The 26284-nt window shown below is 40.7% G+C and overlaps 1 protein-coding gene across 1 annotated transcript in view; it reads left to right on the top strand.

Moving 5' to 3' along the window:
* LOC111865142 (lachesin-like) overlaps positions 1-26284 on the top strand; it is an 801402-nt gene that overhangs the window by 303464 nt on the left and 471654 nt on the right. The window lies entirely within an intron of this gene.

The raw sequence follows: 26284 nt of genomic DNA, 5'->3' as shown, positions 1-26284 counted from the left end.
GGCCATTATCTCCGTAACCGTTCAACTTTGGACATAGGTGTTTTGGGTTATATCGGCATACTTTAACATAAGGAACACCCTCCCGAAGTTTGGCACATTACGCCACTATCTATTTTTTTTTATTTCTAATCTATACGGTATTATACTGGAATTTAATTCTTGGAGCAACTTAGGCAGCGTATAAGAAAACTACCACAAAGGATTTCAGTTACGTTTCGAATTTAATTCACTGCGTGCATTGAGAAACACCACTTTTATATGGTGCTGGAATCTGATATCCGCCAATATTTGCTGATTCCGCCAAATAGCTTTAAAGGCTTATATTCGGATTATTTTTCTTTCCCCCTTGGTACTACAGCCCCAGTGGACCTAGGCCTACCTCATGAACTTCTCCGTTCACATTCGGATTAATAGCTCCTTGTTATCCATCTGAACGACTGAACAGTGGAAGTCTATTCAGATACAACGGAAATAGTCATCTCTCTTCGATACCACCTGAGGCTAATTTTCTTTTCTGTCTTTGAATGCAGTGGAAAGTCATAGTTTCTTCTAATTGTAATTGAATATGACTTCTGTGAACGCAACGGATGCAGTTTCATTTGGAAGAATGTTGTGTCGTCACGTACGGTGGGCATAAGGTGAAATGTCATACATTCTTTAAGGTAGGCCGCACACCGGCATGCGTCAAGACATGTAACAGTCAAGACACGATGTTTGCGACATGACGCAAAGAAAGGAGCGCAGTTGAAACGAATGAGATTATAAAAACCGCCGCACACCCATCTTAAGTCATGATGCTGACGTCAGCTTCAAGCTGACAAATCACAAATGAAGCAAGACTGCGTATTTTGACTCATGTGTTGATGCTTGTCTTGATGCAGTTGGTGTGCGGCCGTCATAACAGTCAATGCACGATGTCTGCGACATGACGCAAAGAAAGGAGCACAGTTGAAATGAATGAGATTATGAAATCCACCGCACACCGGTCTGTGTAATGAACTTCACGTCGGTTTTCATAATCGCATTCGTTTCAACTGTGCTCCTTTCTTTGCGTCTTATCGCAGACATCATGTCTTGACTGTTACATGTCTTGACACATGCCGGTGTGCGGCATATCTAACAGATTTACCTTTTTCCGATTTGTCTGAAATTTATGGAGAGAGAATAAATATAATTTTTCCTAAATAAATATTATCCTTTGCTTCAGAAGCAGAATATTTATGTACAAATGGTCATTAATTTCTTCACTTCGAATTGTAATTAGAGAGTTAACTCTTATTAGCAAATGAATATTAAAAAAGTGCATCCTTCAGGAAGAAGAACATGTTTCTCCATATTCAACTCCAGGAGAAAATAACTAGCAATGAAGCTGAGTTTAAAGCTACGGTTGTTGATGCCCAAATGAGTAGGCAGGAACAGTTTTCCTGTTCATAATGCGACTCCTTATGAATCTAGGCCTTCTAGGAGCAGCAGAGTAGAGACGGTCGGTAAAGCAGCGCACGTCGATCACCGTGGCCTCGCGGCCTAAGACATACACTGTCTTCGCCCGTTCAAACACTGGGATCGTGGGTTCGAATCCTACTTGAAGAATGGACGTTTGTATGCTTTTATTATCTTTGTACTGTCCTTTGTACAGGTAGCGGCATTGTGACGGACTGATCCCACATCCAAGGAGTACTTCCGGCCTTGTAATAAATCAAGAAACTGAAAAAACGGCCGAAGTCCAACAAAGGGCTGTAGAGACATGGATAAATAGCAGTACACTCTTACACTTGTCGAATGTGAACCGGATTATAGGCATTCCTGAGGGACAATTCTTATTGCTTTCCACGATTCGGTATAATAACAAAATAATTTCCTATCATATTCTTCTCAAGGATAAAAATTAGCACCTTTAAAAATCGTTTAATTATTTTTGTTGAGATAAATCGTAACATAGTGGTCGTACCGGAAGGTGTGGCTGATGTATTAACCTGTCATTCGAAACTGTATTATTTGTTGGATATTTTACAGAACTGTCGCTGGCTTCCCACTACGGCGGCCTGGGTTCGATCCCGGGTGTGGTCAAGTGGGATTTGTGGTGGACAAATTGGCGCTGGGGCGGGTTTTCTCCGAGTACTTCGGTTTCCCCTGCCAATCTTCATTCCACCAAATTCTCGATCATCATAATCATCCCTGGCAGGCTACAATAGGCCAATCAGTGGCCGCCGTGCCGAGTGGATCCAATTGGGCTCTATCCCCCGCCTCCCCAATAAGCGAATTAAAAAAATTACAGAGCTTTTGGTACCAGGGCTAAGGAGCGTCAAACATTGCTGCAAAACCATTCCAATTCATATTTTTTCCTTGGCACTACAGCCCCAGTGGGCCTAGGCCTACCTCCATGAACTTCTCCGTTCACTTCGGTTTTTCTAGATCTTACACATTCGGTAGGACTCCTTGGGCGGGTGATCAGCTCGTCGCAAGGCCTCTACCTGTACACAAACACAGAAAAACGCACACAAACATCCATGCCCTGAGTGGGATTCGAACCCACGATCTTGGCTTCCGAGCGAGCGAAGACAGTGCATGACTTAGACCTCTCGGCTACCGTGACCGGCTTCCCGTTCATATATAGTAGCCAAATATATATAACTCCACAGCTGATAATTACTGTTAACGGACACAGGCCGATACTACAAGTCCTTAATGACTGACGGGAAACCATTAGGCAGCCAGTCAACCGAAATACATGAACACTCAGGAGCACAAAACGCTCAGATCTAGTAACATAAGCAGATAGAATGAACCGTGCTATATATATGAACAAAATAAGTCCATCAGCCGACATATCTCTTCAATATGTTGATAGCAAAAATGTAAATGTGTGGCCACTGAGCGGCCAAACCTACCGCTCCATTTAACTGTAATGAACGTATCGAGGTTAACCGCATGTGTTTGATTGACTGTGGCAACCAGAACTACATCAGCTTTGAAGGGCCATGAAGGATGTACTATCCCGACAAACTCATTGTGTAAATGTTTTAACCTATAGCAGTTTATTTCAATCCTAAATTATACAGGGTCAACTAACAGGAAACTGACCCTCTCCTAGCCTTTGATAAACTCGAGCGCTGTCACTTGTCTGCGTCACGGGCATTTAATTACAAATGAATGCACACCTATTGAATGCAGTTGAATTGTATTGGCTTTAAACGAGTTTTAATGAAATATTAACCGTGTAGATATTCCGATCCGGTCTGGTAGTAACTGAGGTCTGCGGTTCAAACGGCAGTTGATACAGAAGGCTGTAGGGTTTGCAGAACAGTGAAGTAACCGAGCAGGCTTGTAGCAGAAGTTCACAACGGGTTGGTATAATTTGACGGAAGCTTGATTGTCTCTCGCTTTCCTATTGCTGCTGTTTGTCGGTTTACGATTACGGGTGGAGCTGATACAAAGAGAGAGAGGGAAGGGCCGAAAGTAACATAGAGTTCTGTCAAATAAAATATTATGGTCACTTAAAGCGAGCATGCGCGTGGCAAATCGTTTTACGGCGTTGTGTCAGTGAACCCAAGTCTGTTCTGTGTATAACGTTTTAGGCCCTTTGTAATTTTTGAATTTCTGAAATGTGTCCGGCGCGCAGCAACGTGGCAGCTTTTAATTATGATGAGTTCTGATTTTATATTTTTGAGAAAGGAAATCCATCAATTTTATAATTTTTCGGGTACTTCATCTCCCTTCATTAAATTGAATTTCGCTGCTGAAAGGGAATTCCGTAATGAAAGGAGCTCGTAATATTTTAAAACGTTCCTACAAACAAAACAATCTTCATGGTATATAGTCCGTAAGCCAACTATACCGACCGAGAGATGACCGCTTGTCGGCGAAGTTAGTGCTAACTTTTGTGGATAGAGGGTGTCACGTGGTCAGCGCAACGGACCCCCACGGCCGTTAATTTCGGATTTCTAGACCGGAGCCGCTATTTTCTTGAAATAGCTCCTCAATTATCAACGTTTCTACAGATAACGAAATTTTCGGATCTGTCCATTTCATTCTTGGATGGAGAATTTTCGAAAACTTTTACTCTACTAAATATTTTCTGTTTTCTCACCTTCATATATTGTTATACTTTTTCAGCCCTTGAAAGTGCTCACTTGTCTGTCTTTCCTGTTTATGCAAACCTTCGTATTACTATAAATGTTGCGCGTGTTTCATAGGCAACGTGACAAGGAATTGTAAGATTTGAGGCTTTCACGGCGGTGGCACCGTGTATATGTGGTGTTAACCGACATTTCACCCTGAAGATGGAGACGATACGTTCCTCCGAAACGTCGGTTAACACCACATATACACGGTGCCAAATCCCAAATGACTGCTTTCTTCATGACAAGGAATTGTTTGTGTTTCGTATTTGGAAGTACACTTATTGGACGATCATTCTTTACACTCACAAATACAATTATTCGCATTTATAAAGTCTTCGGACGTTTCCTCTTCAATGTTACACACTCTCGTACCGTTAATCTCGGTGACATGTCCTGTCGGATGCGAAGTTGCTTCTGCTCTGCTTTCTTGTTGGATACGAACTAACTGGTCTCTTGCCGAAGTTCGACTGTTACATCCTACACTGGGGTTGAATAGGGAACGCCTCCCGCTGCTATGCAACGAATCTCTTGTTGCCGCGGAAATACATTTCGTTACAAATAACGGTGGAAACTCCACTGTTAGACTTTCATTTCCTGTGCAACGATATTCTAGGCATTGCTGCCCAGGAATTGCTAGCCGTTGACCAGTGATGGATGTCTTATTATCGTGCCTTCCTAGCGGCACGTCACGATATCTTACTGTGCTAAATGGGCCTCTCTTCGGGACAAATTTCTCGTGGCGTTCCCAATATAGTTAGTACACATCGTAACACCCGAATTCAGGCCCACATTCTGTAATGTTTATCGAAACAAATGCTTATGGTCTGTTGCAGCGGCAACAACTACCAGACACTTTCAATTTGTTGTATCAGAGAATCAGCAGCATAAATATGACAAACGAAATGATCCAGTCCATGTTCTTTCCTCTTACTTTCTCTGCAAGAGCAGAACAAGGAATGAGCTTCATCATCATTATTATTATTATTATTATTATTATTATTANNNATTATTATTAGTTCCCGAGAAACATAAGAACACGAAAGTAATTGCTACTGTTCGGGACTGTTCACTGACTAGAATTCCGTAACGTGCTTCAGCATTGGGGTCTTCGTGCTGTTGTGGTAGATAGCTGACCAGCGTCTGAGGTGGAAATCAGGAAGCAGAAGAGCTCTTCCTTTTGGTTACTTTCTGGGAATGTTTCACGGAAGACACATGTTTAATCTACGAAGAACTTTATTTCAGCGTCCTGTTGCATTGATATATCATTCGTTCACTCATTTCCGACTCTAATGTAACACAAACCGTTCACAGTCTCGCCTTTATTACAATGTCATTAAAATTACATTTAATTGCAACATGTTTCGGCCTTGCAAGGTCGACTAATGAGAACTACGCACGAAGGGGTCGTAACAAGGATGCCTCAAATGAAAATAACACGGANGAATACAGAACGGTTTGTGTTGTGGTGTCGCCATCTTGCCAGTGACTGAGGCCGGGGACTCTTTGTGCGCTGGGAGAGGCATCTGGCTGTGATCCTTTGAAACTCTGTCCCCCACCCTTTCAAGTGGTAAGAGTTTCATTCATAGGCGGTTTGCGGTTGCGGTTGCGGTTGAGCAACCCTGTCACTGGGTGACAAAATACAAGGACCTGGTTCTCCAGGTTGGGGGTTGGACGCAAGGCTGTACACCATGCTCTTTGAAATAAAATGTTGCCAATACCGAAGAAGCGAAAATCGGATGCATATATATATATATATCACCACTGCGGGGCACGCAGTAGCGTAGTTGGTTGAGGCTATGCTACAAGCAGGAAGGTCGCGGGTTCAAATCCCGATGAGGTCATTGGATTTTTTTTTTCAATTGACCTAATCCTTCCAGCCGCACTAGGCCCTGAGGTTTACTCAGCCTCTTGACAGAAATGAGTACCAGGAAATAATTAAATAATTTTCCTGGGGAGGAAACGCGGCCGGCGCGTAAGGCTGACAACCGCCATCTGTGAGCCGATTGTCTAGATAATGTGGGAGTCTCAACGTCTCACAACCCTATGGGCCTTCACGGCCTGGTACAGGGATAGCTTTACTTTTTTACTTTTTTTTTTATATTACCACTGCAGTAACAACGCCTTTTGAGTCATAGCCTTCCTTGGGAAATTCTGTCATATATACATATATTGTGTATATGTATGAATATATAAAATATATATTCACTACAGCTGTTTAATCACCTGAGACCAGGGTAATTCGTAGGGAGATAACAAGAAAATACGCAATAAAAATTGTAATAAAGCACGCACATGCGCAGAACTAGGATAGAAAGGGAGGTAGAAATTTATGCTGTAGTGAATCTGACAGAGGCTATCCAGAGGTTAGCTCTTTCTAAGGGACCCGATTGAGTAGGTGTCTTCCCCCTTCATCTGAAGACGGAAACAGATCCATTTTCCGAAACGTCGTGATTTCTATTTCCTAGGATACCAGACGATGAACAAAGTCCAAGTCTGAGTGTTATACAGAATCGTAAGAACCCTGTAGGATATACAGGTACACAAGCTTGCTGTTAAGAGTATATTGCTCATTTAACAGCGGATGCTCAGCAAATGCTGACAGTTTTAATCTAAAATTTGAACGTGTTAAAATTTGGCGGCGTTTTGCAAAGAACTCGGCCGATTATCATCTTCCATCCAGGTATTATTCGTGCTTTGTTTCTGAAGAACTGTTGTTCACGAGATGAGTGTACTGACTTGATGGTTTGTCCCACAGCAATGAACCGTCAGTTGGGGATGGGAGCTGCCGGCGGTAACAACAATAAGAGCACGGGTACATTGTTAGGGTTACCTTCCGGAGCCAACGTTATGCCTCGTTAACTGGCTTTATTGAATGGCAAGGGGGCCAGGGAAGTCACTGCAAATGGTCGACACATGTCATGATGTTTCGTCCCTGCTAATCTCAGCCTGCTGTTTTACTGGGTCGATTTTCTAGTGACGTGAAAGTGGCGGAACATACCCGGACCTTGTCTATTCACTAACTCCCTCTCATGCTTATGCTCTATTCATTATATTGCAGACAATGATATGATTTCGATGGCGGAGAGCGTTAGATGCAAGAATATTTTACGGTTGGTAATATTCATTTATTTACCATTGCAAAAGGGAAACAGTGGACACAAAACTTCTCCGTCAGATCATTTAAGTGCTTTATATCCTGTCTACTTCTCTTTTTAACATTTTTTTTTATAAATTATGAAGAGAAATTGTTACATTTTTCATTTGATTATACTGCGGTCTGGAAGATAGAAGATCTCTATCAACGAAATACATTTTTCTCTTCTCCGGTTCTAAGGCCTATCCACTCTCCTGTCTCCACTCTCTCCTCGGGAGAAAAGTGGAGGGGTAGTGAAACTGACCACTCACCTTCATTTAGTGTCGAGGTTAAGAATGTTTACAGTATACCTGCACTGTCCCATATGTTTTCATGGCGTAGTGTTTGATTAAGTATAAGGGAAACTGTTCCTTTATCTGAACTTTTCATTTACATGAGACTGTTTATATCATATCCTCTTATCGACGTAAGGCATTTTCTACAAAACTGCTTTTTATATTATTTCGAGAATTTGATCTTGAAGAAGGATATAACAGACGAGAAACGCATAGGCGCCATAGAATTTTAGTTCCAAGATCGCAGGAAGAGACCACTTGGGAGACCTAGGCGTAGATGGGATTATAATATTAAAACAGGTCTCATGTACGTAGCATATAATTGTGTGGACTGGACTCATTTGGAATGGGAGTGAAGGAATAGGCGGCTCTTGTGAGAAAGTAATTAACATTTGAATACCACAAAAGACTGGGAGGTCTTGATCAACTGAGCTACTATATGTTTCCTAGCTACTATATAAGGACGTAGTTACATTAAGTTAGGTAGTGGATAAAATATCATTGCAGTTAAACGAAATATCAAACCAATCTGTCAGATATTCAGCCAGGTTTTCTACAGGCTGTTCTCGTTCTTCCCTTGGGCTCAAACAGGAAATGTATTTGCCCTCTGTTCCTGACCGAATGAATTTAGGCTGCTGAATAACTATGCGCGCGCGCGCGCGCGTGTGTGTGTGTGTGTGTGCTTTGATCTTCTGTTATATGTGAATTCTGTTGCACAATAGCCTCACAGATCCTTTCTATAGGTATAGTTTTCCCTTGCCATTCTCTGCAGTTGCAGATGCAATTGATGTGGATCAAAACGCGAGGCCGATACGGTGTACATGTTACAAACATTTTGACGTGTAGCGGCAGCGTTGGGATGGGTAGGGACTACAGGAGAGGTTTCAATAGACTCTGTTAATTATAACGTCAAAACTCGCAGGTTATTCCAATAGGAGCATTGGTTTCATTCATAACAGTGCGACATTCCCATGATCTGTTCCTTCTATTGCTTTGTCCACTCCAAACAGATAATGGGCATAATGTCAAAGTATATGTGTGCAAAGCTGGCTCAAGAGACCTGGCTCTAAGCAATATACACAGCAACGAAACTACGTCTTATCGAACATGTCGCTGTAAGAATAACGCTCTAGATTTTTATTCGAGGGGTGCTTAGTTCGAATATCGGCAGCGACACCGGTTATACTGACTGAGAATTTTTTGTATTTTATTCAGTCTGCACAGGAATTCTACAGTTCCACGCTGTGCGTTATTCTCAGTGGGGCGAGACAGGGTCCACCTGGTGCTGCGGCCACTACTGGCCTATTGTACCAGCCCCAGATGATAGATGATGGTGATTGTGGAGCAATTGGTGAAATGAAGATGGGCATGGGAAACCGAAGTACTAGGAGAAAGCCTGCCCCAGTACCACTTTTTTCCACCATAAATCCCACATGACCAGACCCGGAATCGAACCTGGGCCGCCGCGGTGGGAAGCGAGCAACTAAACGCCTGAGTTATGGCACGGCCCCGTTCTGTGCGGTGTAGTCTGGATTAGAGTTTACCAATTTAATTCAGTCACGGAAAGCTTTCGCATTGCATAAACCTCTATAGGACACAAAATAAAATTATTTTGTATGACGATAAAAAGCTTGACGAAAAAAAGTAAAGGTGGTAGTAAATAAATGTAAGAGAAAGATGGGAGATCGACATGTTACTGAAAAGCACATGTTCAGGAACAATACGAGAGATCAAGGTTAAAACTAATATTCCCCATATTTGAAATTTGCAGTGTTATTTTTTATTCACATATTATTTTTTTTATGTTTGGCTTCATATTTGAACTTCTGATTCTGCATATGTCGCTTCATATAGTATATTTCTGGTTTTTTTTTGTTTCTGGGTAATTCTAGAATCCAGTTTCGTACAGACATCTGCTGACGAAATGGACGTAGGTATTTCCTTTGAGCCAAAAACAAACTTAAATTTCCTAATTTATTTCTTTTAAAGCGACATTTCTGATCAGAAGAATCTTCAACATCAAAAGTATATTGAGTGGCGTTTATAAAAATACTAATATTTAGATTATTATTTTTAATATTATAATGAAGTTTCCTATACGGAACTCCCATCTTCACCTCGAGGAACTCGGGTTTCTTGGGGCACCGTTTGGGAAACACTTGTCTGGATACCGAAAGAGTCGTAACTTTCGCAAAGAAGAAAAAAATATGTTCATAAATACGCGTCCATATTACTCGTGCTCGTTTGACTCGCTATGCTCGCGAGTAATATGGGCGATATGACAAGTCACGAGACAAGCAAATTTTTAATTTTTATTTTAAAAACTATAGCCACTAAATTAAAATACGACTATTGTCTATACACACTACGAGTAAATATACGGATCCTCAAGCGACGAAGCCTGGCGAGCAACTGAAGTAGTGTGGACGAAGATTTACGAGCACAAATAAAAACCAGAGGAGTCCCCCGACGTGCACAAGCCTGGCGAGCACGAGCACGAACACGAGTAATGTGGACGCGCCTTAACATACTGTTGTAGAGGCACGCGGTGACGTAATAGTTGGGGGACTATGCTACAAGCCTGAAGATCGCTGTTTCGAGTCTCGGTGAGGTGGATATTTTCAATTTACTTAATACTTCCAGCCGCAATATGGCCCTGAGGTCGACTCAGCCTCTAACAGAAATGAGTACCAGGAATCTTCCTGGGAGTAGAAGGCGGCATGCATGTTAAGTCTGACAACCTTACCACCATCTATGAGCAGACGGTCTAGAAGATGTGGGAGCGTCGACGTCTCACAAACCTATGGCCCTTCACGGCTTTTTGCGGGGTTAATTTTACTTTCTACATATTACTATATGTGAGACAGCTGCTGTTGACTGCGATAGCCATGTGTGTGGAGCGCCTGACTACAGACTGGACTCATTTCCTGGCAGGGATATGGACATTTCTCTCACCATGTTGACTTGAACCGAATGCTATATATTTCCTCTACATTTAATCGAAGAAAATATTAATAAACCGGAGACAATTAATTAAATAACGAGAAAATATGAAATATAAAAAGTACAGTTAAGTAACAGCATATTGGATGATCTAAATATTACACTTAAGCCCTTATGTTAAAAAAGATAAAATTATCCCTGTAACAGGTCGTGGAGGCCCACAGGGTTGTGAAATGTTGAGACTCTCACATATTCTAGACAATCGGCTCACAGATGACGGTGAGGTTGTCAGCCTTACGCGCCAATCTCCCTTTACCCCCAAGAAGATTCCTAGTACTCATTTCTGCTACTGGCTGAGTCGACCCTCTAGCCATATTGCGGCTGGAAAGATTAAGTCAATTGAAAAAACTAATCACTTAATTGGGAATTAAACCTACGACCTTCCGGCTTGTAATGTATTGCCTCAACCAAGTTATCGCACTTAAACTTAAACGTGCACACTAAGCAAATATTATCAGTGCTGGTTAGAGGCAGGAAGAGGGCGGAAGGGAAGTACCAAAATGTCAGTTATTCTAAAATTAAGTATATTTTGATTATACCCTCTAAACATGCGCTCCGAAATTTGTTCAAGTTTATCGTCTGTTACTATTTATCACGCGTAATCTCTATATCGGATTGTTGCTAAATTTCCTACCGAACACTCTTTAAATTATATCCAATGATTTGTCACGTTACCTTAGTCAGTTATAAATATTCATCTTCCTTGAAAGCTTAAATACAAATTCATGTCTATATATTTTTGAACTTATAAATTGTACTCGTAAGTGTGCGTATATCTGTGTATTTGTGCGTGCAAATATTTGTGTTTGTGTGTCCCTTATTTGATGAAAACATTTAATCAAATTCTTACAAAGTGGTATAATTATCTGTAAAAATACACTAAGAACTTTGGATTTGGATATATTTATAGGAAGACAGAACACGGCGTCCTTCGCGATAATGACTCTTATAAAGTTTGAGAATAAACCCTGTGGCAGTTTAGATCGAATTCGCGGGCAGACTATCTCTTCGTGTTCTGCTTATTGAAATACAAGCGCTCGCGCCTGCGCACGTATGCACATACATGATGTAAAATTTCTAGTTTTAACATTTGACCAAAACTCTATATAAAGCACTCACATTCATTTTTACTTTCGATTAATTATTCTCTCGGCTAAAACTGCTGGCGGTTAGCCGTGTGAACGTGGAATTGTTTTACTCCTCGAAGACAGTTTCCGCCCGTATTTTTGACGGAAAGACAGACAATATGGATTGTAATGATTAACCTCCTGACTCCGCCCACTGTTCGCCCACTGGTCCGAGGTGAAAAAAGATGCAAGCGACTGATCGTCTAACTTCGCCCACCGCCAGAATTTTTTCCCCAAATTATACGTCGACAGCATTTCAGAAATCAAGATTCCGTGACCATTTTCTCAAGCCACTGCTCACAACCATCCTAACGTCTTCATTTTTACTCTCCATTTACCGGAAGGTAAAGCTATCCCTGTAACAGGTCGTGGAAGTCCATTTGGTTGTGAGACATCGAGGCGCTCACATCTTCTAGACCATCGGCACACAGATGGCAGTTAAGTATAGCAGGCAGTAGCGTAGTTTGTTGAAGTACTATACTAAAAGCCGGAAGGTTGCGGGTTCGTTTCCCGACGCGGTCATTTGATTTTTTTCAATTGACCTAATTCTTTCAGCCGCACTATGACCCTGAGGTCGATTCAACCTTTAACAGAAGTTAGTGTCAGAAATCTTCCTGGGAGTAAAGGGCCGCCAGAACTTAGGCTGACAACCTCACCGTCGTATCTGAGCAAATTATTTAGAAAATATGGTAGCCTCGACGTCTCAAAACCCTATGAGCATCAATGGTCTCTTGCAGGGATAGCTTTACTTTACCAGAAGGACAAGTGGGCGATGCCTGGAAACCTGCTTACAAAAAGATGCTATTTCCGTCCCCAGAACAACATTTAAATTTATCAAAATTAAACCCCTGTGTGGTTTACAGGGCAACAAATTACCTTCCAATATTATCCACTTTACATTAATTCAGAAAATCAAAATTTCGCTGCGCATGTTTCAAGCAATTCTATATCTTCACTACCATGCAAACCTCACCAGAAGGACGAGCGGGTGAAGACTGGGAACCTTGTAGGAAAGTGAGTGCCCTAGATGGTATATACTTGGGGCCGCGACCGTTATCGCTTCAGACATTAACGTTATATACGGAGGCAGCTTCCTAAACGTCGGATACTAACTCCAAATCCACATTTATGATTGTTCGAGGAGACTATATTGCATTCAGTAACCTTGAATATTTCAGGTCTTATATGTAATTAATGGTTACTTTGGTTGATATGCGTGTAATACGAGTATGTTTCTTCTTGTTGAGGTACTGATCTCCTTGCTATCCTAAGTTATATTTAAAATGTAAGATTTGAGGTTGTCACTGCGGTAACTATGAAGAATGCCCTCTTCTGGGATGTGGCGCCGTGTAGATCTTGTGTGAACCGATGTTTCGGAGGAAGGTATCGCCTCCATCTTCAGGGTAGAAAAATCTGCGGGCGAGGAACCAGTTGCAGGTCTTCAGCCACCTGCTCACACTGGTTCCTCGTTCGCAGATTTTTTCTACCCTGAAGATGGAGGCGATATGTTCCTCCGAAACGTAAGTTCACACAATATCTACACGACACCACATCCCAGAAGACGGCATTCTTTAATTTTAAAATGTCCGACAATATCATGTTTTCATTATTTAAACCCTCATATGACATATTCATTTGAGTGATATTGATACATTATGTATGACGCTTTTCAAAATGTTTTTGCACAACTGAATGTTATCCATATAGTACACTCATGCTCTCTGTAAATCGTATCTCTAAATATCAGAAGTCATTTGACATGATGCGTTCAGTCATGTCATAAACAGCGAGGTTTATACCAAGCGGAATAAAAAGGACCTAATTTTCCCCTCTATTATTTACTTCAATTTTCATTCTCCAATTGTTAGCAACTATGAGCGTTATCATATTTTTGTAGTAGTAAAATATATATACAAACTGAAGCTTTTAGTACTGGCTTAACAAAAGCTTCACACAAAATGTGCAGTTTCATTAAAATGACTCTATTTGCTCTAATCCTCTTGTATATCCCCAGTTTTGCCTGGATACTGCAGATAATGGACCAAAGGTAACCGATGGATATTATTTTCCAGCCTCAACAACTCATTTAATGAACACATACGTACAGTGACTGATAAAATTGAGAACAAACAGCTTTGTGACATCATTAATCAGTGACACTTATATAGTAAACGCGAAGAATATTGAAACTTATCAGATCTGGAAATTACGTGTATGTATAAAGAAAAGGGTTATGTATCCTCGAGACAGAATAGACTCCTTTGAGCACAGCCCTTCTCACGAGACCAATAGTCGTTGCCATCGGTTCATGTCGTATGCAAATCAATCCGGTTCGCACACTTATGTTTTGGTTCTTCGAGATCCATATTGCCACATAGTATTGTGACTATAGATGAACTCTGGATTGGTCAGTAGATTTATTGACCACTTACAGGTTGTAATCACAAACAATTATAACAATATCGCTATTTCCACATTTTAGAATTCACAAGAGCGCACACTCTGGTGTTGTCAGTCTGTGAGTAGAAGTTCCCTGATGAAGGCTCCAACTGTGGTTACTCCTCTGCCTCCAGACTCAAGTTCTCTTTTCACAGACTTCCGTACAGAACTAACTGAACTGACTTGGTCGCCCCAGTTGTCTTCAAGGTTATTAATTCTTCTGCACGAACCAAGTAGAAACAACCTTTCTAAGAGTACCTATATTGTTTCGCGTCGATTCTTTGCTGCGGAAACGTGTTTACCTAGCCGTTGCCTAGAATATGATCTTTTATATTTGCCTATCTCGCGGTAGTTGGATAGTAACGTCTCTACAGGCTAAAATATTAATATAAAACTAGATCCCAATTTTGTTATTCTCTTCAGATTTTCCATATAAATTTTTATATATAATTCTCATGCGTGCTAAGTGTGCTGCATGTCCCGTCTAGCTCATGATGTTTCACTGCTCTAGTAATATCCTAGACATGGAATCAGAAAGTGTGGACTACATATGCGGGTATCCTTCGTTTCACGAACCTTCGATTTACAAATTTTCGTTAAATGAAGCATATTGATTTGTACCTGTGTCTCACTTACGGAAACTCATTTTCGATACAAGGAATAACTTAGGTTCATGAGTTCGGCGACTGTTACATGTGAATTACATGGAAATTTCACTTCTGGTTTACGAATTTTTACCTTAAGAACAGTTTTAATGGGACGATTTTTTCCACGGCTTTTCCAGCCCATTCAGGGCCCTGGCCTCAGTTCCGTAATCATATTTACAGACGGTAGGACTCCTTGGACGAGTGATCAACTCGTCGCAAGGCCTCTCCCTAAACACAGGATAACTCAAACACAAAATAAACGCAGATACACACCAAACGTCCATGCCTTAATTGGGTTTCGAACCCACGATCCCAGCCTCCGAGCGAAAGAAGGCAGGTCATGCCTTAGGCCGCGCGGCTCCTGTGGTCTGCAATGAAACGAATTACCTTACCAAATCAAGGGATACTTGTATACTATAAGAGTGGTTTGGAGCTTAATATTTTGTGTTAGGATCGTCAAAGTGAAATTCGACTTCTAAAACTTTTAGAAATCTACCCAAGTTTTTGCCTCTAGAAATCCTTCAGAAGAAGTTTCGGGACTCGGTCAGACCATTCCGTATCTGTACACGTCTTAGATGTGAAGAACTGTTTTTCTTGAACATACACCTGCATTAATTCTATCAGCTTATACTTAAGGATCTCACTTCAGAAATTGAAATGCAAACGTTGGGGATTAATGGTTAGGAACCTACACCATTTTCGGAGGTACGCGGTTCTAATTTGGCAAGGAGACCGAGTAACCTGTTGGAACTTTTCGTGGTTTTCTTCAGTCCTCGTAGACAAATTCTGATATAAATTAAACTAGCCTATGTTTGTTTTCAACCGTCTCCAACAAAACTATGTAGTTTATCTGGGACCTGAGGTTTACACAGCGTTCGTTACGAAGAATTCTATCTTCGGTTATACCTGTGTAAAACCGTGTGGTCCTCTGAAAGGCGAGTGATATATCAGACCAAGATATCGCCTCCATCTTCAGGATTAGTTCATAAGCAAAGCAAGAAACCAGCGTGAAGCAGTTAGCAATAGGGTAGGAGCTGGGTGAAGTCCTGTGTCGACTTGGTCGCTGTGGACAAGAGGAAAATTTCCCCCTGCCAGAAATCAAACCACTCATTCTGCAGCCTAGCCACTATGCAGACTAAGCTATTCCGGCTCCTGTGTAGTGTATAGTATTAATTGAGATCTGCTTCATCGTAAATACTTCCAACTAAAATCCTGGATTCTGAAACTGAGTTCGCATATACATAAAATGCAAGCAGTATGTACCCCAGTCACGAGTGAAAGGGGACATAATATTAAACTTGCCTCTTAATGGACCCGTAAAAGTTAGTCTTCCAGATTGCAGTCATTAAGAGGGGCCAGGGGTACCAGTAGAAGCTGAGGAGAGCAGTGCGTGAGTTGTTTTGGGCTGGGGGACTGCTGCATTTCATGCCGCCCTAGGGTTGGAACCTTGTCTCTCCCAGAGGGAAATGCTTGGTAGGCACAGGCAAAGTTCTCAGCGAGACCCTGGTTCTCTTCTGGTAAAATACGAACTTTGATCCTCCTTTTCACGTGCATACAACAGCAGTACCCTAAATGATTGTCACGTTACTCTGTAGTTACTAACAGTATGTAAAATAGCAGTGTAGATGATAACCTAGGCATTAATGTTATATTTGTGTCACAGCAACGCTTTTCAGAGCTCAAGGCAAATTCATAAGCTATTATACGATTTCTTTTATTAATGGAGTTATGGTCGGTATAGTTCGCTTGCGGACTAAAATCACGGAGTTTAATGGAGTTAACTAGGTTGAAGTCCATTCACTTGTTTACTGTATCCTTGGGTCATTGAAGTATCCAGTTATTTGCATGAAGTAAACAAATGTGAAGCTGGTCACGATAGCCGAGCGGTCTAAGGCATGTACTGTCTTCGCTCGCTTGGAAACCTGGATCGTGGGTTCGAATCCCACTCAGGGCATGGATGTTTAGTTTGTGTGTCTGCGTTTTTCTGTGTTTGTGCACAGGTAGAGGCCTTGCGACGAGCTGATCACCCGCCCAAGGAGTCCTACCGAATGTGTAAGTTCTAGAAAAACCGAAGTGAACGGAGAAGTTCATGGAGGTAGGCCTAGGCCCAGGGGGGCTGTAGTGCCGAGGAAAAAAAAAACAAATGTGGAAGAGTTCAGGACGTTTGTCAGTCTGTTCTAATGTTTCATCTTCGAAATTATTGATAGGTATTGATCAAATTTAATTTGAATATCTACACGAAAAGTTGTTCTGATGAATTTAATTTTGAATAATACTTTCCTAAAGTATGAATGGCTTGTTCTGTCGCATAACATTTATGTCAGACATTTTTCGATGTAGTGTATATTTGAGAAACGGACAGAAAATAGTTCGGATTCCTGCTGTACGATTGTATAGTACGATTATCATTGTCAGAGTGGAATGAATACTACTGAATGAATACTACTGCCAATAAATTTGATAAGGAGAAAACAATTCGGACAGCTGTGAAATAGAAGTTATCAGTATGGCTCTAGCGAAAAGTAATTAGCAAATGCCGACTCTTTGCGAAGTGTAACCATTTAACGAGCTGGTGTCGTCACATTAATGCTGCAACGATGAATATAATAATGAAATAAATAGCACGTTAGAATAATGGAGACTGTTTGGTAAGGCGGCAAAGTGTGTGAGATGAGGAACTAGTATTATTTATTATGCTAGAAAAGCATACAGCCAATTGTCTGTGTATCTGTAGGGTAAGTGTGGATGGCCCCATTGTGGAAGTGCATGAATTGCAATGAAACACATGACACCACACAAATTTCTCTTCTCTTTACTGACATGAAGCTTTGTCCCGCCCTTTTCATCCCAGATTTCTGTTTGTCCATTCCATTTGTTTCTCCAAGATTCCTTCTACATGTCTGTCTCCCCGAGTGAACACGACAGATTATGGCAATGTAGAATTCTGTGCTGGAAGTTAACATTGAGAAAGTGACTGTTGAATGTGGGCTACAAACCACAGAAATTCGATCTTTAAGAACAGAGACCGCAATTACAAAATGAAATAAGACTAGAAAGGAATATGTCCTTGCGCTTAGCTAATTAAGCACTACACCATGAAGGCGTATATGGGAGTGGATGTGTAGATCCACATTTTCCTGACCTCGGCACTAGCTGGAGGTGAGTGGTCAGCTTCACTTCCCTGAGAAAGAAATATAAACTTGTTATGTACCAGTGCCTATACATCGGTGATTCGACTTAATTTAAGCCGGTCAACACGTTATAGTTCGAGTCACGTGATGGACATTTACACACTCGGAAGATAAATAAAAAAGTAAAGCTATCCCTGTAACAGGCCGTGAAGGCCCATAGGGTTGTGAGACGTTGAGGGTCCCACATTATCTAAACAGTCGGCTCAAAGATGGCGGTAAGGTTGTCAGCCTTACGCACTGGCCGCGCTTCACTCCCCTGGAAAATTATTTAATTAATTTCTGGTACTCATTTCTGTTAGAGGCTGAGTCAACCCCAGGGCCATAGTGCTGCCGGAAGGATTAGGTCAATTGAAAAAATCCAATGACCTCATCGAGATTTTAACCCGCTACCTTCTGGCTTCTAAAGTGCCTCAACCAACTACGCTAACCCGGAAGATAAATGCTATTACAAAGCTAGTTACATCGTACATGTTGAACATTGATACCTTATTTGAAAAGAATCTTGAAGTTATTTATAATTACTTACCTTCTCGCGCAATTTGTGGCTGAATATATCTATAATGTTGTAAATTGCGATTGCTCATTGCAATTGATTTTTAGGTTTCTTCGAATTATAGCATACCTCATTAGTGAATACATTATATATATATATATATAGGCGTATTTATCGAAATACCGGACTGTACGGCATAACATCCTAGATGACACTGTCTGATAGTCACCACCGTGAAAACCCGTAGTTTCGTGTGTGAAATTAAATATTGTCCTATTCAGATATTTTGTCTTAATGGAAAATATGATCCTAGTATGTCAGTTGTACTGAAAGTCGCAGAAGAGATGAATACAGCGGTACTGTACTTGTCTCGTATTCGACATATACACGATTAATCCTAGTAGGTAACTGACTCTTCTATCTCAGGGTTCATGGTCTTTTCCGACATCAGTACCGTATTACTTCAGAAGTATGGCGCCCTCGAATTTACGATGCATCCATTTTTTGAATTTTGGTTTTAGAAAGGTGCACATTCATCAAATTTAAGGCGCACCTCAAATTTTCAGTGGGGAAATTGTGTAAAATGTGCGTCTTATTCTCTTAGTAATACAGTATATAACATGGACGCCTTTTCAAAATATCTCTCTGTTCCACACACTTAATCATCTTTGCAGCCACTTCGACACTGCATACGTATGTAATATTTTATAACATATTCATCAGATGTAGCGACATTCAACAACCAAGAGAAAATGACGTTCGTGTTGGTGTCCTCTCAAAAGGACTGACTTGCTTATCTAGCGCCGTGATGGTGACGCAATTTCTCGTACAGGTGTGTGAAACCGGTGGCCTAGGCGTGTGTTTGCAGGCGCTACTGTACCTGTTCCGCGATTCGGATGTTGGAAAAGTCAAGAGAAACTAATGAATGAAGAACCGTTAATAAATAACGTAGTTGTACGCTGATGCATGGTGGAGAAAATTTGCTATTATAGAGTGATAACAGTGAAGCAGTATGCTGCTTTCTGCAGTAAAGTAAAATGAAATAGTAAAAGAATCATATTTGTGGACCATGAAAATTTTCAAACATTTTCTTAAAATTTGTGGTAAAAGGTACTACTAAAAATGTCTCCTTCTTTCGTCATTCGATCGGAATTTGGTGAAATCCTTGTCATAAACATAATCGATATGTGAGTTTATCTTATAAAATGCTACTTGATTTCTCTTAACACTCGGTTGAAGCGACAGTAAATCCAAGATAATTATTGCACTGAAGTATTCCATGAGCTCAAATAAAGCTTTATATTGTGGCGTAACTAACTAACTTACTAACTCAGATGGGAGCTCTTCTTCAGAAGCCACCAGTTGTGAAACTACTCAATTTCCCAGTATTTTACGGAACTCCAAGATTCAGTACCATGTTAACAAGAGCCCTTCCACTGGTCGCTATCCTGAGTCACATCAGTCCATAGCAGTCCATCCTGTCTCTAAGATCAATTTTAATATTATCCTCCCACCTACGTCTATATCTTCCTTCTGGATTTACCACCAAAACATTATATGCATTTTTCTTCTCATGCGTGCTACATTCTCTGACCATCTCATCCTCATTTACTTCATAATTCTGTTTGGCAAAGAGTAATGTTGTGGACTTCTATGTATTATTTATAAGCTGTAATCTCAGAATTTCTGGTACTCTACTGGGTAACTTTATAACATGAGGGATTAAGGTTCATACTGGCCATGTCAGAACTTTTAATTGCCAGTTTCCCAATTGTACTTCCCGGGTTCGATCCAAAGCCAGGTCATGTGGGATTTGATATGAAAAAAATGGTACTCTGGTAAGTTTCTCCAAGTATTTCGGTTTCCCCTGTGAATTATAGTTTTTCAAATTCCTTCATGTTCATTATTCGCCATATCACCGACAAAATATAGCGTCGATAGTGACAGCGTGGTTAAATAACCAAAAAGAAAGAAAGAAAAGTATTCGTGCTAACGGATGTATACAGCCTGAGGAGTTCAATTAATGTACTGTGTTGTAAGCAACTAGCAAGAGGATGCCACACTTTAGGCAAAACTTTCCCCTTTATAATGTACACAGTGCGCACCACGCAACAAACTGTTTGTTCACCCCCCAAGTTTCGTGACTTCGTTACAATATCACAGAGTTCTGAGGCTCTCTATAAGCTAGGATACTGCGTACACTGATATGTGTAATATCTCCATGTACACAGAGAACACCACTAAGTTCCAGTTTATGGTATAACTATGAGGTTTCAGGGAAGAATGAAGAGCCTATTTCCTAAGAGCTAGGTGCGCCGGGTGTTTTACTGCTTGAGAAGAATGTATATGTAGTTTACTGTAAATGTGTTAAGTATTTATTTACGAGAAAACACCCTTTGCCCCTACATGTCGGCTGCATTTAAACACCTTCGTTCACAACAGACCTATCTTTACTCTCACATAATGAATGGTCCCCTCTCGTTGGTGCTTCCACCTTATCGTGGTGAGGGGGTTTGAGTATGCCAAGGACCCTGAGAGCTATACCAGCGGTAGCGTAACTACTGGCAGGGCCTCCCTTGCTGGACAGATCAAAGNCTGTGGACCTGTCGTCTGACAGATTACTGATGAATGAAAATGAATGGTCAGTGTTTCGGCTTCATGTCAGTTTTGGGGGCGGTTTATAATCTCTATCAATTAAATGTACTTTGGAATTTTATTCATTTTTGAAGTCACGTCATAGAAATTTCAGAAAATTTCAGTTTGAATTAATCGTGCAATTAATTGTCGTTCACTCCAAAACATTTGTACGAATATTTTTTCTACTTGTACTTTATAATGAAGTATTTTTATTTTATATAATATATTTCTGTAAGGTTCAGTGAAACAATTTTGCATTCACATCTTTGCATAATAGCAGTAGAGAACTGGTCGAAATCCTTAGTAAAGGAAAACGTTATTACTACACGAATAGAAATGTCCAGGACGACAAACGTAGCTACGACAATATCTCTATTCTCTAATTTTTATAAGTTCACTTACAAAAGTTCGTTGTGTAGTGCCCAAATTCCTTTGAAATTATGTGTTATGGAAATTACTCGAATTTATAGAACCAAGAATCGAAACATTACGCGTGAACACATTACGTTAGACTCATATTAAAATGACAGTTGAGAGGTATCTTCCGATGATATCACTATCACGTTTATGAGAAAACTAAGTATATGTTGCTGTCTCGTGACCAAAATGCAGGGCAAAATCATGACATAAAGATAGGAAACAGATATTTTGAAAATGTGGCACAGTTCAGATATTTGGGAACGACGGTAACAAATCAAAACCTGATTCAGGAGGAAATTAAGAGGAGATTGAACTCGTGTAATGCTTGCTACCATTCAGTCCAGAACCTTTTGTCTTCTCGTCTGCTGTCCAAAAACATAAAAATTAGAATATACAAATCTATAATTTTGACTGTGGTTCTGTTTGGGTGTGAAACTTGGTCTCTGCCATTAAGGGAGGAACATAGACTGAGGGTGTTTGAGAACAGGGTGTTGAGAATATTTGGACTGAAGAGGGATGAAGTGACAGGAGGTTGGAGAAAACTGCATAATGAGGAGCATCATAACTTGTACTCTTCTCCAAGTATAATTAGAATGATCAAGTCAAGGAGGATGAGGTGGGCAGGGCATGTAGCACGAATAGGGAGAAAAGGCATACATATAGGATATAGGATATTTGTGGGAGAGCCAGAAGGAAAGAGACCACTGGGCATACCAAGGTGTAGGTGGGTGGAAAATATTAAAATGGATCTTAAGAGAGACAGGATGGGATGGAATGGATTTATGAGGCTCAGGATAGGGACCAGTGGAAGGCTCTTGTTAACACGATAAAATGCTGGGAAATTCTTGAGTAGCTGCAGAATTGACGGCTCCTCCAGAAGGTCTCAGCTTAATGAGTAAGTAAGTAAGTAAGTAAGTAAGTAAGTCAGCTGGTTAAAAGTTATAGAATTTTCTAGATCGTAAATTCCTAAAGATGGGGACAGAGGTGATCCCTGAAACGTCGGTAATTTGTAAACAATGTACATGAGTGATATCCCGAGAATATTGTCGCGAATTTTAGTGACTATAGACGGGGTTTGGATTGGTGAATAGATTTATTAGACACTCAGAGTCGTAACTACAAATAATTATAACACTCTGAAAATTACTGTAACTTTAGCACACGGAATAATGTCTGCTTGCTAGTAGTTGCTTGATAACGAAACTCACCTGGTTAACGCTTCACAGCTGAATACTCAACTACTGAACTGTATTCTGAATTCTCTTAAAGCTTCTTGAGGACCGAATATCGGCCACCACACCGAAGAGTTAATTACCATTCTCACGGTGTCACGGGGGTGTCTTTGTTAATATTCGTTGCAGCGGGAAAGCGTGTTAGTGAGCCGTTGCCAGAAAATGTACTTCATCTTCTGTTCATTGTTCTTCCGGCTTTCAAGAGGTGATTACCGGCCGTTGTTTAGCAAATTATCATACTCGTCACCATATACTGTAGGCTTCGCCACTTGTTCAATCGTAACCTGAAGTTTAATAGTATCTTAACCAAATTCGCGCTCAACAAACATATCAGGCTTTGTGCAAATTATAGTCCATTATATATAATAATTCGATAACATGCATTTTTGTGTTTTAAAAAGTAAAAAGCAGATATTTACATTTTGTTACTCAGGTCTAACGTTGTACGGTTATATGACTGATAACGCGGTCCTGAGGCCAGTCTTCTTTTAATGCCTTTCCTTGTCTTGTCTCCACCTCGTAGTTACCGGAATAGTACTTCAAACAGTCTGCATAACCACATTTTTCCACGCTCGAATCAGTTTGTGTTTCATATTTTATATCAACATTTTTAATGCCGTCTTAAAACTTGCAGCAGGATGAGGCGTGTTTAAAGGTAAAAGCAAAAATTCCTTCGGGCTTCATGAAATAAATCTTATGTAGGTACCTTACTATTTCAATTACGAATACCAATATTTCCACTTTCAATTTATTATAACTTTACCTTCTGTCGTTCCTTAAAAAGTGAAATCTGAAATCATTCACATAGCTTGACATAAACCTGTCTCTAAAATACTCGTAAACAGGTTAATATTCTTCATCTTCTTTCGCGAGGAGCCGTACTGTATTACATTAAAAACAACTTAATGGAGTTTTCCGTTTCAATGGCTCCCAGTGTACCTCTGAATGTAACATTAGGCCTCCCACCCTGCTTATATATCTTAGATAGACCCGTTAATGGAGTGTGGAGAAGCCGCCGGCGCAAATCAACAGCATGCGCAAACAAGCAAAAAAATCCCTCTTTCGCGTCTTCCTTTCTCTCAAGTTTCCGTTTCTTTCTATGTTGCTCCTTCTCTTTCTAGGCACGCAGAGGAGATGACAGCATGCAACGGAAAACATTTCTTAAGTAAATATTTTTATTTCGCATCGATTTGTTTCATGTTTCATGTGTTCTCCTTTCAAATATTCATGAAATTAAATCACATAGCCGACGTTTTTTCATGGGAACGAATTAAGGTTACGGAATGGACATACGTGTTCTTTGTGATATATTCCTACTTAATGTGTATCCACGGCGCCCTGCAGTAAGCGTAGGCTGGCAATTCGTCCAGATTTAGCCTAGACACTCCCTGTTTTTGTATCTTGCCCCGGGACGTAACCCGGTTAATTAAGAATAGAATAAATACTCCTGATTTCTGCTTTAAATGATCCTTGTACCCTTAAAATATTTGTACCTCGAGGGAGATATAAGTATTTATTCTGAAACAGCTTGTTACTAACTCGTCTTTTTTAGGAAGGAAAAAAGAAAAGAAACTTTTCATCAACAACAACGACAGGAGGAGGAAATGGAGGTGGAGGACTGAGTGTCTGAGAGGTGAATTTCCTCTTGTCCGTTTATAAGAGAAGAGGTTTTATTAGTTTTCAGCATGTGATTTTTTCTTCCCTGCTCCACTCAATTTCATGTGTTCTACGTGGAAAACTTTTGGCTTCGTTGCAGTCGATGGACATATATTGGAGGCAACTGGGTCGCTGACTTGACTGAATTTTTCAATAAATACAGCAAACAAACGTCCGATTAAAGAGGTAAAATTTCCCCATGCTTAATTTATTAAATACCATGCCATGGAGACTTATAGAGAGAGGGTAGATATAGCTCCACCACTGTTGACTTCGCCAATAGATGAAGGTGAGTGGTCAGCTTCATTACCCAGCCGCTTAACCCAGTGAGAAATCGTCCCTGGTATTCATTGGATAGGAGGCTGGTTGGACCCAAAAGCAGATAAATGCCTTATTATTGTCACTTTATTAATAACAGTTCTCAAATGCAGGTACTGGGATATGTGGGATTATTCTCTGTCAAACCAACGCGGGAATTTCGTAAATTTGCCGTTATATTACTAGAACTGAGGAAGACATGGAAAGTTTCTAACAGTGCGCAGAACACAGAAGAGGTACATGGGTTTTACAATTTACTTTGAGAAAAGGGGACTAGGCTTAATTGGAATTACGCTTCACAGGCGGTCGATTGAACAAGCCCACTATGCAACAGAATGAATTTTATTGTTCGGGGAATCGCATTTTCATATGGTATGTTTCGAGAATAGAATCAGTGGCTAAGACAGCGGAGAATATGAATGAGAGGGTATTATTTTTAATATTATAATATCTATGATATTGTGTTTGTTTGTTTGTGAATGCGATTACAGTGCCCAAATTGTTTTTTTTTACAAATACATTTTTATTCCGTCAACTTTTAAACTATGCTACTAAATTTCTAAAATTCGTTGCTAAATTATGGAAAAGAATATTATGAAACTAAAATTTGTGAAGAAGAAATTTACAAGTTGCGGATCGTAGCATTAAAATCATGGATACGTTTTGTCCTATAGTTCTGTGGCGTGCCTTCTAAAAGCCGGAATATCTGAACAGAGTTGGTGTCCATTGCTAGACAACGGTTTGCTAAAACACGTTACCGGGACATCAAGCTGGAACAGATAATTGCTCAGCAAAGCTCGGTAAACACTGCTTAAAAGCCGGAATAGTGGAGCCAGATAGGGAATTATCCATTTTGCTAGGTGAAGTTTCATGTATGTTTCCGAGACAACGCATACATAACAGACCGTTACGACGAAATGAAAACCAGAAGTAGTGCAGCTCCCGCGGTAACGAATACAATGGCTACAGGTGCATGGAACATACGAAACGGAACCCATGAACAACATGTTTTCTAGGCCGTCCGACTGTCGGTTATAACAGTCGTAGGAGGCGACGAAAAGGGAAGTCTCAAATTTGACACAGTAATATATTATCTGGAGTACGAAGAGCCTTGGACCCGAGAAAGATTGCGTTTGCAAGGACCAGCAGCATATACAAAAGACAGACCCGTCCTCTCGTCAGAGATGGCGCCGACAGAAAACAAGACCGTAACTGTCAAACGGTAATAAAGATCTGGTGGCAAGCCCCAGATGGGTGCTTTATGCCAAGACAGACTGGCCGACTGACCGTCGGTCGTAAAATGAGACTCAGACTCAGAAAATGGAACTCAAGACAGTAAAATATGGTCGTGAGTCCCAAGGGACAAGGACCGGAGATAGACTGCGCTGGCAAGGGCCAGCAGCATATACAAAGGACAGGCCCGCCGTCTCGTCAGAGAGAGCGCCCCGCAAAAAAAAAAAGACCATAACTGTCAAACACTAATAAATATCGGGTCATGAGCCCCAAATGGGGTTCGACGCCAAGACTTACTGAATGACCGTTAGTCGCAATGTGACTTTGACTTGAACAGA

The sequence above is a fragment of the Cryptotermes secundus genome, unplaced genomic scaffold, assembly GCF_002891405.2.
Source record: "Cryptotermes secundus unplaced genomic scaffold, Csec_1.0 scaffold92, whole genome shotgun sequence".
Lineage (NCBI taxonomy): Eukaryota > Metazoa > Arthropoda > Insecta > Blattodea > Kalotermitidae > Cryptotermes > Cryptotermes secundus.
The sequence above is the reverse complement of the archived record's forward strand: the minus strand, read 5'-3'. Positions and strand labels throughout refer to the sequence as shown.